This window comes from Cricetulus griseus, assembly GCF_003668045.3.
Source record: "Cricetulus griseus strain 17A/GY chromosome 1 unlocalized genomic scaffold, alternate assembly CriGri-PICRH-1.0 chr1_1, whole genome shotgun sequence".
NCBI classification, from domain to species: domain Eukaryota; kingdom Metazoa; phylum Chordata; class Mammalia; order Rodentia; family Cricetidae; genus Cricetulus; species Cricetulus griseus.
In genome coordinates, this window is record NW_023276807.1 from 89,614,857 (window position 1) to 89,627,268 (window position 12,412).

The window sequence follows — 12,412 nt, forward strand, 5'->3', positions numbered from 1 at the left end:
CAGCTGGGTTAGGTTGTTGAAGAGTTTTCTCCTCAGACTGCCTGGATAGCACCTCCCATCCCTCTGAATGCTAATGAGCAGGGAGGAGCTTCCAGCTCTAGTTTCTTTTTTTTTATACTTGTGCTAGTTGGTTTTTCATGTGATTGCTGAATATCTGTATATGTTCTTTAGAGAGATAACTCAGTTCTGCTTCTCTTAGTTGGTTGTTGAGATGTAAGGATCCTATATTCTATACACTAGATCTTTGATTTTGATTTTTGTCAATGCTACACAAACGTAGACATAATTGGCATTAAAGAATCTCAGTTGGGGGTGGAACTGGAGAGGTGGCTCAGTGGTTAAGAGCACTGTCTGCTCTTCCAGAGGACCCAGGTTCAATTCCCAGCACCCACATGGCAGCTCACAACTGTCTGTGATTCCAATTCCAGAGGACCTGACACCCATGACAAAACACCAATACACATTAAATTAAAAAAATATCTCAGCTGGGGAATTGCCTCCATCAGAAGGGTTGTGGGACTATCTTCTGGAAACACTTTTTTGATAAACATTGATCCTCCTTTTAAAATTAAGCATACAAAACTATGTTTCCCTTGAGTACTGTTTTACCTGAAGTGCATGGATTTTTATTGCTTATATTATGCATAGTGTGTGTGTGTGTGTGTGTGTGTGTGTGTGTGTGGTAATGTAGGCACAAACACATCACAGTGTGTGGAGGTAGAGGAGAGCTTCAGACCCTGGCCTTTCATTGTGTTTGATACTGAGTCTCTTGGTTCTTTATGTGACTGATGCTGGCTAACTGGCCCAGACTTCTCTGATTCTCCTTTCTCCCATAGAAGCGCAGGGAGAAAGAATACTTTTACTGTTTCCACTGGCTTTTGGTGCATTCTGAGAATTCAAATTCAGTTCCCCATGCTTTCAGGTAAAGTTTTTACACACCCATCTAGCTCCCTAGCCCTTAAAGCTCATGCATTTTACTAAGTCGTATCTTAGTAGGAAATCCGTTTATTTCAAAATGGTTTCAAATTTCCTCTGATTTCTTTGATTCTCTGGTTATAACACATTTGTGTGCAGATCTCTTCAAATTTATTCCTGGAGGTCTTGTTCAGTGTTCCTATTTGAAAAGTTTGAGGCCACTGTTTTTTTTTTCAGATTTTTTTCTTTCTGTAGCTTTTACTTCTTTTCTGAGATTCTTTATATTGGTATACTAGATAGTGAGCTGCACTTACTTGAGGCCTCATTCACTTTTATTCATTTCCTTCATTCTTTCAATTAGATCGTTACCATTTATATATTATGTTATTCCTGGCAGATTCACAATGATTTTGTTTGTTCAAGAAATAGGACTTTAGGATTTCTGTAACTTGCCACTTTTGTTGACATCACTCAGTTTTGATTATAAAATAAATGCATTTAATTATTAATATTTAGTACATGATTAGACTCTTATTGTTATAAATGCACACAGGTTAAGAGACTGTGTTCACGAAGTCTTGGTACTTGAAGCATTAATTAATACAACTTATGGTAATTTCTAACATAATCAATTTCAGACAATTGAAATATCTTGTCCAAACAAGTAAACTAAAGGCAGGGGGTGGCACACAACTGCCTTTAATTCCAGCACTTGGGAGTCAGAGGCAGGTGAATCTCTGTAAGTTCAAGGCCAGCCTGGTCTTCAGAGTGAGTGCCAGAAGAGGCTCCAAAGCTACACAGAGAAACCCTGTCTTGAAAACAAAACAAAGCAAAAAATAGCTAGTGAACAATAGTCATAATGATATATGTTCAGCACCTAAACAATTTATGTGATTTTCTTCTACACTCTCCACAGTGGTTCTTGGTAAAGACAAAGGTCTAAGATGCAAGAATGAGGCCCTATAGGATGAGCTAAGTTTAAACTCCTGACCTCTTTTGAGGCTTGACCTATATTTCCTATCGTTATAATCCAGAGCAAGACAGTTGTGAGCGCGAATGCGCGCGCACGCGCACACACACACACACACACCACATACACACACTGCATACACACATACCCATTTACACACATACCACAATACACCCCATACATACCACACACACACACACACACACAACACAGATACACACAACACATGTGCACACACATTCACGTACACACACATCCCCCACACACCAAGTACACACACACACACACACACACACACACACACACACACACACACACAAACACTCCACCACTCAACATATGTAAAGTATGATCAGTAGTTACTTAAATCCTGAAGCAATAAAATATAAAAGGTGCTCTAATCTGATTTTGAGTTCTAACATCAAGCCTATTACTTACAGCTGTCAACTCAGTTTGATTTTTTCCAAGAAAAGGATTAACTACCTAGAGACAGAAAGCTAAACAATATACACCTTTCTTCACTTTCCCATGCTGTCCCCAGCCTCCTGCTTCAACACATTTGGAGATCATATTTGATATTCTTTTCTATTTGGCATTCTGTCTTGGGTGCCAAAAGAGGGGACTAAGTTGACCACACACCAATTTTACTTTTCCTTTGAGGGAATTTGCCTTAAGCCAAACTGTTTTGTACATTAAAATTCACAGATGTTAGGAAATGTCTTGCCTGGACTCATCCTGGAACACACGGCCACACCTTACTTATGGCTGCATGTTGTAGGTCTCTACAAGACATGGCACACAGGGTTGACATCTATTATAATCATGAGTCACATGCTCTCAACTCTCTTTTTGTTTCATTACTTATACTTTTCACAATTTTTCTGTGACCTCATATTTCCTGCCTTTCTTTTTATTAAAATTACTTTCAGGAAGATGAGAATCCAGCTGTCCACATAAGAGCTGAAGGATGAAGTTGTAAGAATGCTTGTCTCTGTACATTTCAAATTTCAAAAAGAAAGAATGCTTTAAGATAAAGATGAAAGGTTCCTAGTGGACTTGATGTGCAAGTCTGGCAGGCCAGACAAATGTATCCATGCTATAACCCTAGCACTCAGATGCTTCACTGCTAATTTGATGCCCCTTGTAATGCACAGCTTAGAAAACACCCCCATGCTCCTTTTATAGGACAGTATATGACTTGACTTCTGTCTACTCATCAAGAGAAAGATTATATTCACCCCTACTTCATCATAGAGTGTGCATACATATGTATCATACTTTTTAAATAAGCACAATCTAATTCTTACCTTAATCAGATATTATTTCAGTTATAATAAGATAATTTCCATAAGAGCAGACTATTACCTGAAGTAATTCACTCCCTCTGATAACAATCACCTTCCCTTCAGTCATTTCTCCAAATTCTTTGAGTTAACTCTTATTTGTGTAATCTCCCAGGACTTGATCTCTTTCTAATATTGGTTTTGATTCTAGATCTTACATAGACCATATTGTTTTTTCCTATCTGAAAACCATGATAAACCAGTACTGGTTTTTAGTCACTAGACATTAATAGTGCTAGTGTAGTTTATATCTTCAATACTGTCCTATATCTGTCTTTCTACTTTTAACCTATATATACTTCCAACCCTTTACAATATTCATTTTTCTCTATTCTGAAATATTTTTTCTATGAAATTTTTATTTTCAGAGAAAGGATAAGGGGTTTGCAATCTTGACCATTACTTGAATACAAATACATTTTAAAAACTTTTACTGATTCTTTATGAATCTCACATCATGCATTCTAATCCCACTTATCTACCATCTTTTGACATCCACCCTCTGCCCTTGCAACCTCCCCTCAGCAAAACCAAATTTAAAAGAAAAACCAAAAAAAAACCCTAACAAAATAAAGAAAATAAACAAAAGAAGACAAGAAATAGAAGAATCTTGTCATGGAGTTTGTAGTGTGGCCTATTGAGGCACACAGTTTACTCTTGAGTTCATCTTTCCTTCAAGTATTCATTATATAGAGTAATTGGTCTAGTTCAAGGTCTCTGGTTTCTGCTACACCACAGATAGCAGGTTCTCGCTCTGGCTCTTCTGAACATCCTGTTGTTGTCCTGTGTCACCGAGTCCCACTGTTTTGGATCTGTAGGTTTGTCCCCCTCACAGTTCATAGATTAGGGAGATTGTGGGTGGGCCACTCTTTGCTGCAGACTGCATTGGGTAAGCTAGCCAAGGCAGTGCCAGAAAGCTTGCCTGGGTAGTGAATAGGGAATCTTGCAGGCTGACTAACCCAGCTGCCAGCCAGACCCAGAACCAGGGCTGTAAGATGGCCTACCACAAATAAATTTTTTACATTGTTGCAGATTTTATCCTCCCTGCCTTCCAGTTTAGAGAATTGTGTCTCACACTCAACACTAACAACTGTTCTTTGACCCAATACATTCACTTTTGTAGGTTTAATCAACCTCTTTATTCTTGTATACCTCGGTTTCCCTAGATTGCTTGTTTTTTTTTTATGCTCATGCTTTAAAAAAAATACACTGATATAGTATTTGCTCTAAGGGGTTAATCAGCAATTTCATTAGCTCTGTGATTCTGAGGTATATTTTATCCTGATTTCCTATCTAGTGGGTCACTGTCTCCTTCCCTCCTTCCCTCTCTCCCTCCTTCCCTTCCTCTGTTCTTTCATCCCTCCTTCAGTTCCCCTATCCCTCCCTCCCTTCTTTGCTCCTTTCTTTTTGTTATTTATGTGTGCACAGTATGAATGGTAAAAGCCACAAATTTATGGTTTTCTCTTAAAGAGCACTGAGCTTTCTTTTGACAGGTACTTAGTTTTCTTTTGGATCAAGTGGATTATTTTAAGGCTAATAGGTTCTGTTAGGGAAAGTTTAGAGTAACTGTTCTGGAGGGGGTTGGCCCTATTACTCGGGCTTGGCATTTCTAAGCATTTTCCTGGAGTCTTTTAGCTTAAATGAGCTTTTTAAAAAAAAATGCATCAAGGATACTTACAAGTTGAATATTTGTCTGTTCTTTGCAAGTTCCTTGATGGTTCAGTTTTCATTTCCTGCTAATTGTTCTGTCCTCTCTTATATTATGTAAACATTTTTCTTTTTTTCATGGAACCATACCTTCTGAATGAATGGGTTATTATTTAGTTTAAGTTGTGTTATTTAGTTGTAATTCAAGTTCCAGAAAGACGCCTTCCGAAGCATTCTAGAGCCCTTTCTCTGAACTGCTCACTCTCTGTATGGATATTTATACATTTCAGCTCTTAAATTCCCTGAGACCTCTTCTCTGTTTCCCTACCTCAGAGGCTAGTATCCTCTACTTTTGACATTCTTTTCAAATCACTCCTTGTACTGAATATCTTTATGACTTTTAACTCTATGTATATGAACAACATTTCATTTCATTTTCTTTTTTTTATTAATTCAAGTTAGGGAACAAACTTGTTTCACATGTAAGTCCCTTCTTCTCCCTCCCCTCACCCCCAACCCTCCTCCCCCACCCCCAACCTACCCCACCCCCCATCCACCCACCACTCCCCAGGCAGGGTAGGGCCCTCAATGGGGGTTCTGCAAAGTCCACCAAATCTTCCCGTGCTGGGCCTGGGCCCTTCCCCATGTGTCCAGGGCCTGAGTGTAACCCTTCATGTGGGATGGGCTCTCAAAGTCCCTTCTTTCACCTGGGAAAAATGCTAATCCACTTCTAGAGGCTCCCTGGAGAGCAGAAGCCTCCTTATTGGCATCTATGTTCAGGGGGCTGGATCGGTCTTGTATCATTTCATTTTCTAAGAAGCATTTAATGTTTCTTAACCTCTTTCCCAAACATTTAACTATCTTTTGTTGTATTCTTAATATTTTGTAGTGTTTTTGCATTTTACATGTTAATATGATATATTAATTATTTGAGAATTTCACATCATGTATTTTTAATTATATTCACACTCCACCTCTTCTCCTGATTTCTTCCAGACCTACTCCCCAGCTTGTTACATCATCCCAACTTCAAGTTCTCTTTCTTTATTTAAAAATTTTCTGCGATATAGTTCAATAATATTCTTCCCACCTTCAACTCCTCACAGATTCTCTCTAACTCATTGTCCACCCAATATCATGTTCTTCTCTTAAAAATCAATATGTCAATATGAAAGCAAATAACATAAAAGGAAAAGAATAAAAATTTTCAAAGTATACCAAAACAAAACAAAAAGTACACACACAAAAGAACATGGAGTCTATTTTGTATAGCCATCTACTGCTGGGAATGGTGTCTGATTGATACACCCAGTGTCAATAAATTGGAGAAAACTGACCTCCATCTTCTTAGCTAGTATCTATCAATTACAAATAGCTTTCTGCTAAGTGGTGGCACTTTGTGCACACTTTCCTTTTCAGTGCTGGGATTTTTGTCTGGTTTGAACATTTGCAACTCTTGGTGTGTATACTGTTAAAATCTCTGTGAGTTCATATGTGTGTCTTTTTTATGCTTTCTTTTTAAAACTTGATGTAAATGTTCTAAGAATTGTGTGTGAAAGAGGCTGTTTACTTGGCTCCCCATCACCTCTGGCTCTCACAGTCTTTCTGCCTTCTCATCTGCACAAATATGTCACTGGGACTCATTTTATTCTATATTCACTTACAAGAATAGTAGAAGTAGGTTTTCCCTCAGGCCCAATCCTCTTTAAAATGTATATGAATATTTTACCTGCCCGTGTGTCTGTGTACCATGTTCATGCAGTCCCTTAAAAAAGGGTGTTGGATCTCCTGAAAGTGGTGCTACCAATGGTTATGAACCACATGTGGGTGCTAGGAATGGAACCCTGGTCCTCTGGCAGACGAGCCAACACTTTTAACCTCTGAGCCAACTCTCCAGTGCCTCTTTATTTTTAAAATTCTGCTGAGTACATTTTTTATATAATTTCAAATTTTAGAACTTCAAATTATGAGGGGAAGCAGGTTAAGGGGTTAAGGGAGGGGATATGGGGAGGAACAACTAAAACTAAAGGGCCATTTAGGAGGTTGTATGGAAATCTACTGTAGTAGAAGCTTCTTAAAATATACAAAAAATGAAAATAATTCCAAATTGAAATCACCAAATAACTGGGAAGACAAAACCCCAACTCATCTCCTACCACTAAATGAAATTTTCAGTTCTGGGAATAGGCTACTTCTAATTGCGCTCATGGCCAAAGGAGTCTAGTGGGTGCCCTCAAACAAATCAGAAATTGCCAAGACCATTGGTTGCTTTCCACAAAACTGATGATAAGGCCTTATTACTGAAGACAGTACCAACATATTTAGCAGTCAGGGCCTTCACTCATATAGACTAGTGTTCATGGTAGTGGAAGGTACTCTAGTCACTACCAGAAGAAAAAGGTAAACACCAACCCAGCTACAAACTCTTTAATCTACAATGGTGACCTGTCTGTATGATATGCTGGTGCAAAATGTTGTGGGAGGAACCAGTTACTATCTGGTTTGATTTAAGGCCCATTCCATTATATGGAACACATGCCCAACACTGCTCATGTGGACAAAATCTGAGACTAGACAGGACATGGACCTAGGGGAAAACTAAATTTTTGTTAGGCAATAGGAACGTATGAATAATGTCTCCTACTGACATTGTGCTATACTCATAAATCAGTGCTTTGCTCAGCCATCATCAGACAAGCCTCCTCTTGTAGTAAATGGGAACAAATACATCTAGACAATGTGGAGAGAGACAGACAGACAGAGACAGAGAGAGAGAGAAGAGAGAGAGAGAGAGAGAGAGAGAGAGAGAGAGAGAGAGAGAGAGAGAGAGAGAGAGAGAGAGAGAATCTTGGAACACCCAATCCTAAATGGGATGTCTCCATCAAATCCTTTGGATGATGGAACAGGGAACTCTTGAGGAAGAGGATGTGGAAAGATCCTAAGAGCCAATGAGAATGGACAATACCAAGGAAACTGTTTTTCAGACACAACAAGATTGATGAACCTATCGAATCACAAAGACTGTCGCAGCATGCACAGATCCTATATAGGTCTAAACCAGATGGGGTCTCAATGTTGAAAGGAGAAATGGACACAAGCACTCATACATAACCCAGAAGCTATTTCTAACCCATAACCAGATTACAAAGGAAAAATTAGTTTTCTCCAAGGTAGTCTCACTTAGTAACTCTTACGGTAGGCTGTGTGTGCAGCAGTAGACACAAAATGAGCACAGTAGTGTTTATAGAGGGTTTTTTCCCTTGTAATGCTATGTCTTGGCATTTGCATCCCCCTTTTCTCTATTCCTTACAGGTCTTTTGCTTATATATTGTGGTTTATGGCTTTGTGTCCTTATGGGATTTCTGTATGTGTCTCAGCATCTGTATGTGTTTGTGCTTTTTCTTTGGTACTTTTTCTTTATCTGCTTGTTTTGTCCCATTCTGGTTTGTTTGCTTTTATTTTGTTCTATTTGAATTTTCTAGATGCCTATTTGTTTTCTAATTGAAAGACAAAGGGTTTGGATTTGAGTGAGTGGGAAGGTGGGGAGGATGTGGGAGGAAGTGGGGAAGGCTCTGGGAGGAGTTGGGGGAGGGGAAACCATGATCAGAATATATTGTATGAAAAAATCTACTTTCAGTAAGAAAAGTAATATAGAAAATATATTATGAAATTACAGAAAAGTTTATATAATGATACATATAACTTCATTACTTAACCCCCATCCTCCTATATTTTATTTCTTTCTCATGAATTGAATTTTGAATCTTCATTTTTTAACATATTTTTATAAATGTCTACATCTTTAAATCTTCAGCAAAGCTGCTTAGGGCTTTATTTAGGAGCAATACTGGAGCTTGGTCTGTAGAAGGGCATGCAGAGAGTGAGGTCATCCTTTATTCAAAGGCTTTTTGAACCTTCCAGCCACATTGGCAGCAATGACCTGTCTTGTCCTGTTGATATCATTGGAAAGTTTGAGGAGTGCAGAAATTACCAGGTCAAAGAATTCCAGCTTTCTGACTAAGACTTGGTCTTGTTTAGTATTAGGAAGGTCATTCATGTGAAAACATTTTAAAATGACTATGAATTGTCTATATTTTTATTACAAAAGCTTCTCAGTAACAGAAGCCTTTTAGACATTTCTGTAACTGCTGGAGAACTGTTGCTAAAACTAGGACCACCCTTTAATGCTGGTGATCCACATTCACTATAGGCTCCTGTTCATGGAGCAGCACACAAAACCCTAACAAAATACAATTCTTCTGTATCACATGAAGTCATGTTAGGCACTGCCATAGCAGAGCTGAGGGTGTGGGAGGCAGGCTCGGGGAACTAGTAAAAAGCAAGTATGAATTTTAAAATTTAGAAGGAGGGTTCTTGCCTCTAGAGTGAAGTGCAATAAGTTTGGAATAAGAAGTGATGGGCCATTTAGAGAACATTTTCCAAGTGATATTTCTATCAAAAACCTAGTTTTCCCACAGCTCAAGTAGTCAGTGGTATACAAAACAATTATGATAGTAGAGTCTAGAGTGTGCTGTCATGCATAATTTCCTCCAATCATATTTCCTAGAGCTGCCTTTTCTGGCATAATCATCCCTGAGAAAATTCCCACATTTACCAAATCCTTATTAAAGCAAGCAAAGAATGCATAGTAAGAAAAAAAGGTACCAGCACTAGGGATATATTAGGGAATTCCCTCAGCAATAAATTGAGTAAGTGGACTGGTAACCTCTAAGAAATACATTGTTTAGAAAGAAGATTTGGAAAGACCCCCAATACGGCTTCTGCATGACTTCCAGCACAGAACTTCAGAAACAGAATGAGTAAATTTTAGCAATACTGATTTTACTCAAAGTTTTTGAGAAGAACTCCACATGCTAGAGTTCATATAGAAAAAAATACAAAACAACATCAACAAACCCCAAACCAGAACACAATGAAGTACTAATTCAACACTGAGAATGTGGCTCATTTGAAACAGCAGGCTGTAGCCTTTTTCCCTCCAGAGAAGTGTACAGTCTTTTTTAACTTAACCCTATGAAGCATTTTTAAAATTAGTTCTTTGAGAAATCTGTATAATGGTATTTGGGGCATATTCACTCCCCTTCTGTCACTCTGCCCAGGTCTATGCCCCTCTGTTCTCATTAAAATTTATTTCTTCTTCTTCTTCTTCTTCTTCTTCTTCTTCTTCTTCTTCTTCTTCTTCTTCTTCTTCTTCTTCTTCTTCCTCCACTTCTTCTTCTTTGCTTCTGCTTCTGCTGCTTCTACTTCTCCTCCTTGTCCTCCTCCTTCTTCCTTCTTCCTCTTCCCCATCCTCCTCTCTTCTTCTCCTACCCATCAAGTATGGTTGGTACTGATCATACATTCTTGGTGTATGTCCTTCAACTGGAGCATGGTTAGCCCTTTTCCAGTAGCTATCAATTGTCAATACTCCCTTACCTTAAAATTCATGTCACCTTCCTTCTCTGTGTTTGGATTTTTCCTGATTTAAGCTTATGCCTACTTGTACATGCTGTCTCAACCTCTGTGAATTCATATGTGCAACTGCCCTGCTGTTAGAAAACACTATTTCCTTGTAGTCATCAACTACTCTGATAATAATTTTAATATATTTCAAAATAAGGATTTATAATAGAGACAAGTAATCAATGTGTTTGGCTTAGTCATGAAATGTGCCTTTTTTTAGTTAGGAGACATTTGTTAGTAAGATATCATTCTATTAATGTAATTAATTCCCTTATTTACTCTCATGAATATTTTGACCTTGTTTCAAATGTGTATAGAAGATAAGAATTCAACACAAATACTAAAAGCCCAAAGAAATGTTTGAAATGAATACAGAGCCACCCACTTAGAGATATCACAAGCAGGATTTATAGGGAGTATAAGTCATAAATGACTTTGAGAATTTTTGAGAAGTATGGATCTTCTTTCATAAACAGTATATACTTAAATCTGTACAAGAACAAAGATTGAAGATAATTCTGACATTAAATTTTCCTTGAGAGAGAATATAATGAATTCATGTGTTAATTACCTGGTAACTTGTTCAAGGACATTAAAAATCATAGACGTTATCAACTTTCTAGGGCTTCCATAAGAAAGTAGCGTAAGTAGAGATTATTTAAAACAACAGAAATTGATTACCTTACTATTATCTAGGTTATCTCTTTATGAATTCTTGGTCAATGAAATCCTATATATACCTCCCCATGAATTATTTGCTGTTGTCAATGTTCTTGGTTATCTTCCAGAACTTGACAGGAAGACCTTACTGCCGAAGACATCACTTACTGGACTCTCTGAAAGAGGGAAAATCATGTTAGTATTAACATGGAAACTCCATTCCTAGTGAGTAGCTTATATAGGGAGCTGGAAGGTGTATACATCATGAAAAAAATAATCATCACTCTCATCCAATATGAACCATTAAAGCTGCAATAATGACTTAGTGTAAGAAGATATGGCCACTGATACAATAATGGGATGAATATTGTGGACGTAAGTACCCATTTTCTGATTGGATCTAACACCTGTTTGTTAGTCAGGGCTCTCCACAGGATCAAAACTTTAGAGCCACTTTGGAAATCAGTATGGAGATTCCTCAGGAAAATGGGAATCAGCCTACCACAAGATCCACTCTTAGGCATATACCCAAAAGAAGCACATTCATACAACAAGGACATCTGTTTAGCATTGTTCATACCAGCATTATTTGTAATACCAAGAACCTGGAAGCATCCTAGATGCCACTCAACTGAAGAATGGATAGAGAAAATGTGTTGCCTTTACACAATGGAGTACTACTTAGCCAAGAAAAACAATGGAATCTTGAAATTCCCAGGCAAATGGATGGAACTAGAAGAAATACCATTCTGAGTGAGGTAACCCAGTCACAAAAAGAAAAACAAGGTATGTACTCTCTCATATATGTATTTTAGACACAGAGAAAAGGATTACTAGCCTACAATCCACACTGCCAGTGGAGCTAGGAAACAGGGAGGACTCTAAGAGAGACATACATGGTTCCTGGAGAAGTAGAAAGAGACAATCTCCTGAGCAAATTGGGAGCATGGGGGAGGGGAGAGGGAGCTAGGAGAATGAAAAGGGGAGAAGAGGAGGGGTCAGGAGGACATGAGGGAGCAGGAAGGTTGAGTTGGGGGAAGAATAGAGAAGAGCAAGATAAGAGACACCGTAATAGAGGGAGCCATTATAGGTTTAAAGAGAAATCAAGCACTAGGGAAATGTCTGGAGATCTACAAAGATGAAACCAAGTAACAATCTAAGAAACAGAGGAGAGGCCACCTTAAATGCCCTCCCCTAATAATGAGATTGATTTCATCCAGCATCTGGTGGAAGTAGAAGCAGATACCCACAGCTAAACACTGAACTTAACAGGAATCCAGTTGCAGAGAAGGAGGAGTGATGAGCAAATGGGTCCAGACCAGGCTGGTGAAAACCACAGAAACAGCTGACCTGAACAAGGGGAAGCTCTTGGTCCCCAGACTGATCACTGGGAAACCAGCTTGGAACTGATCTA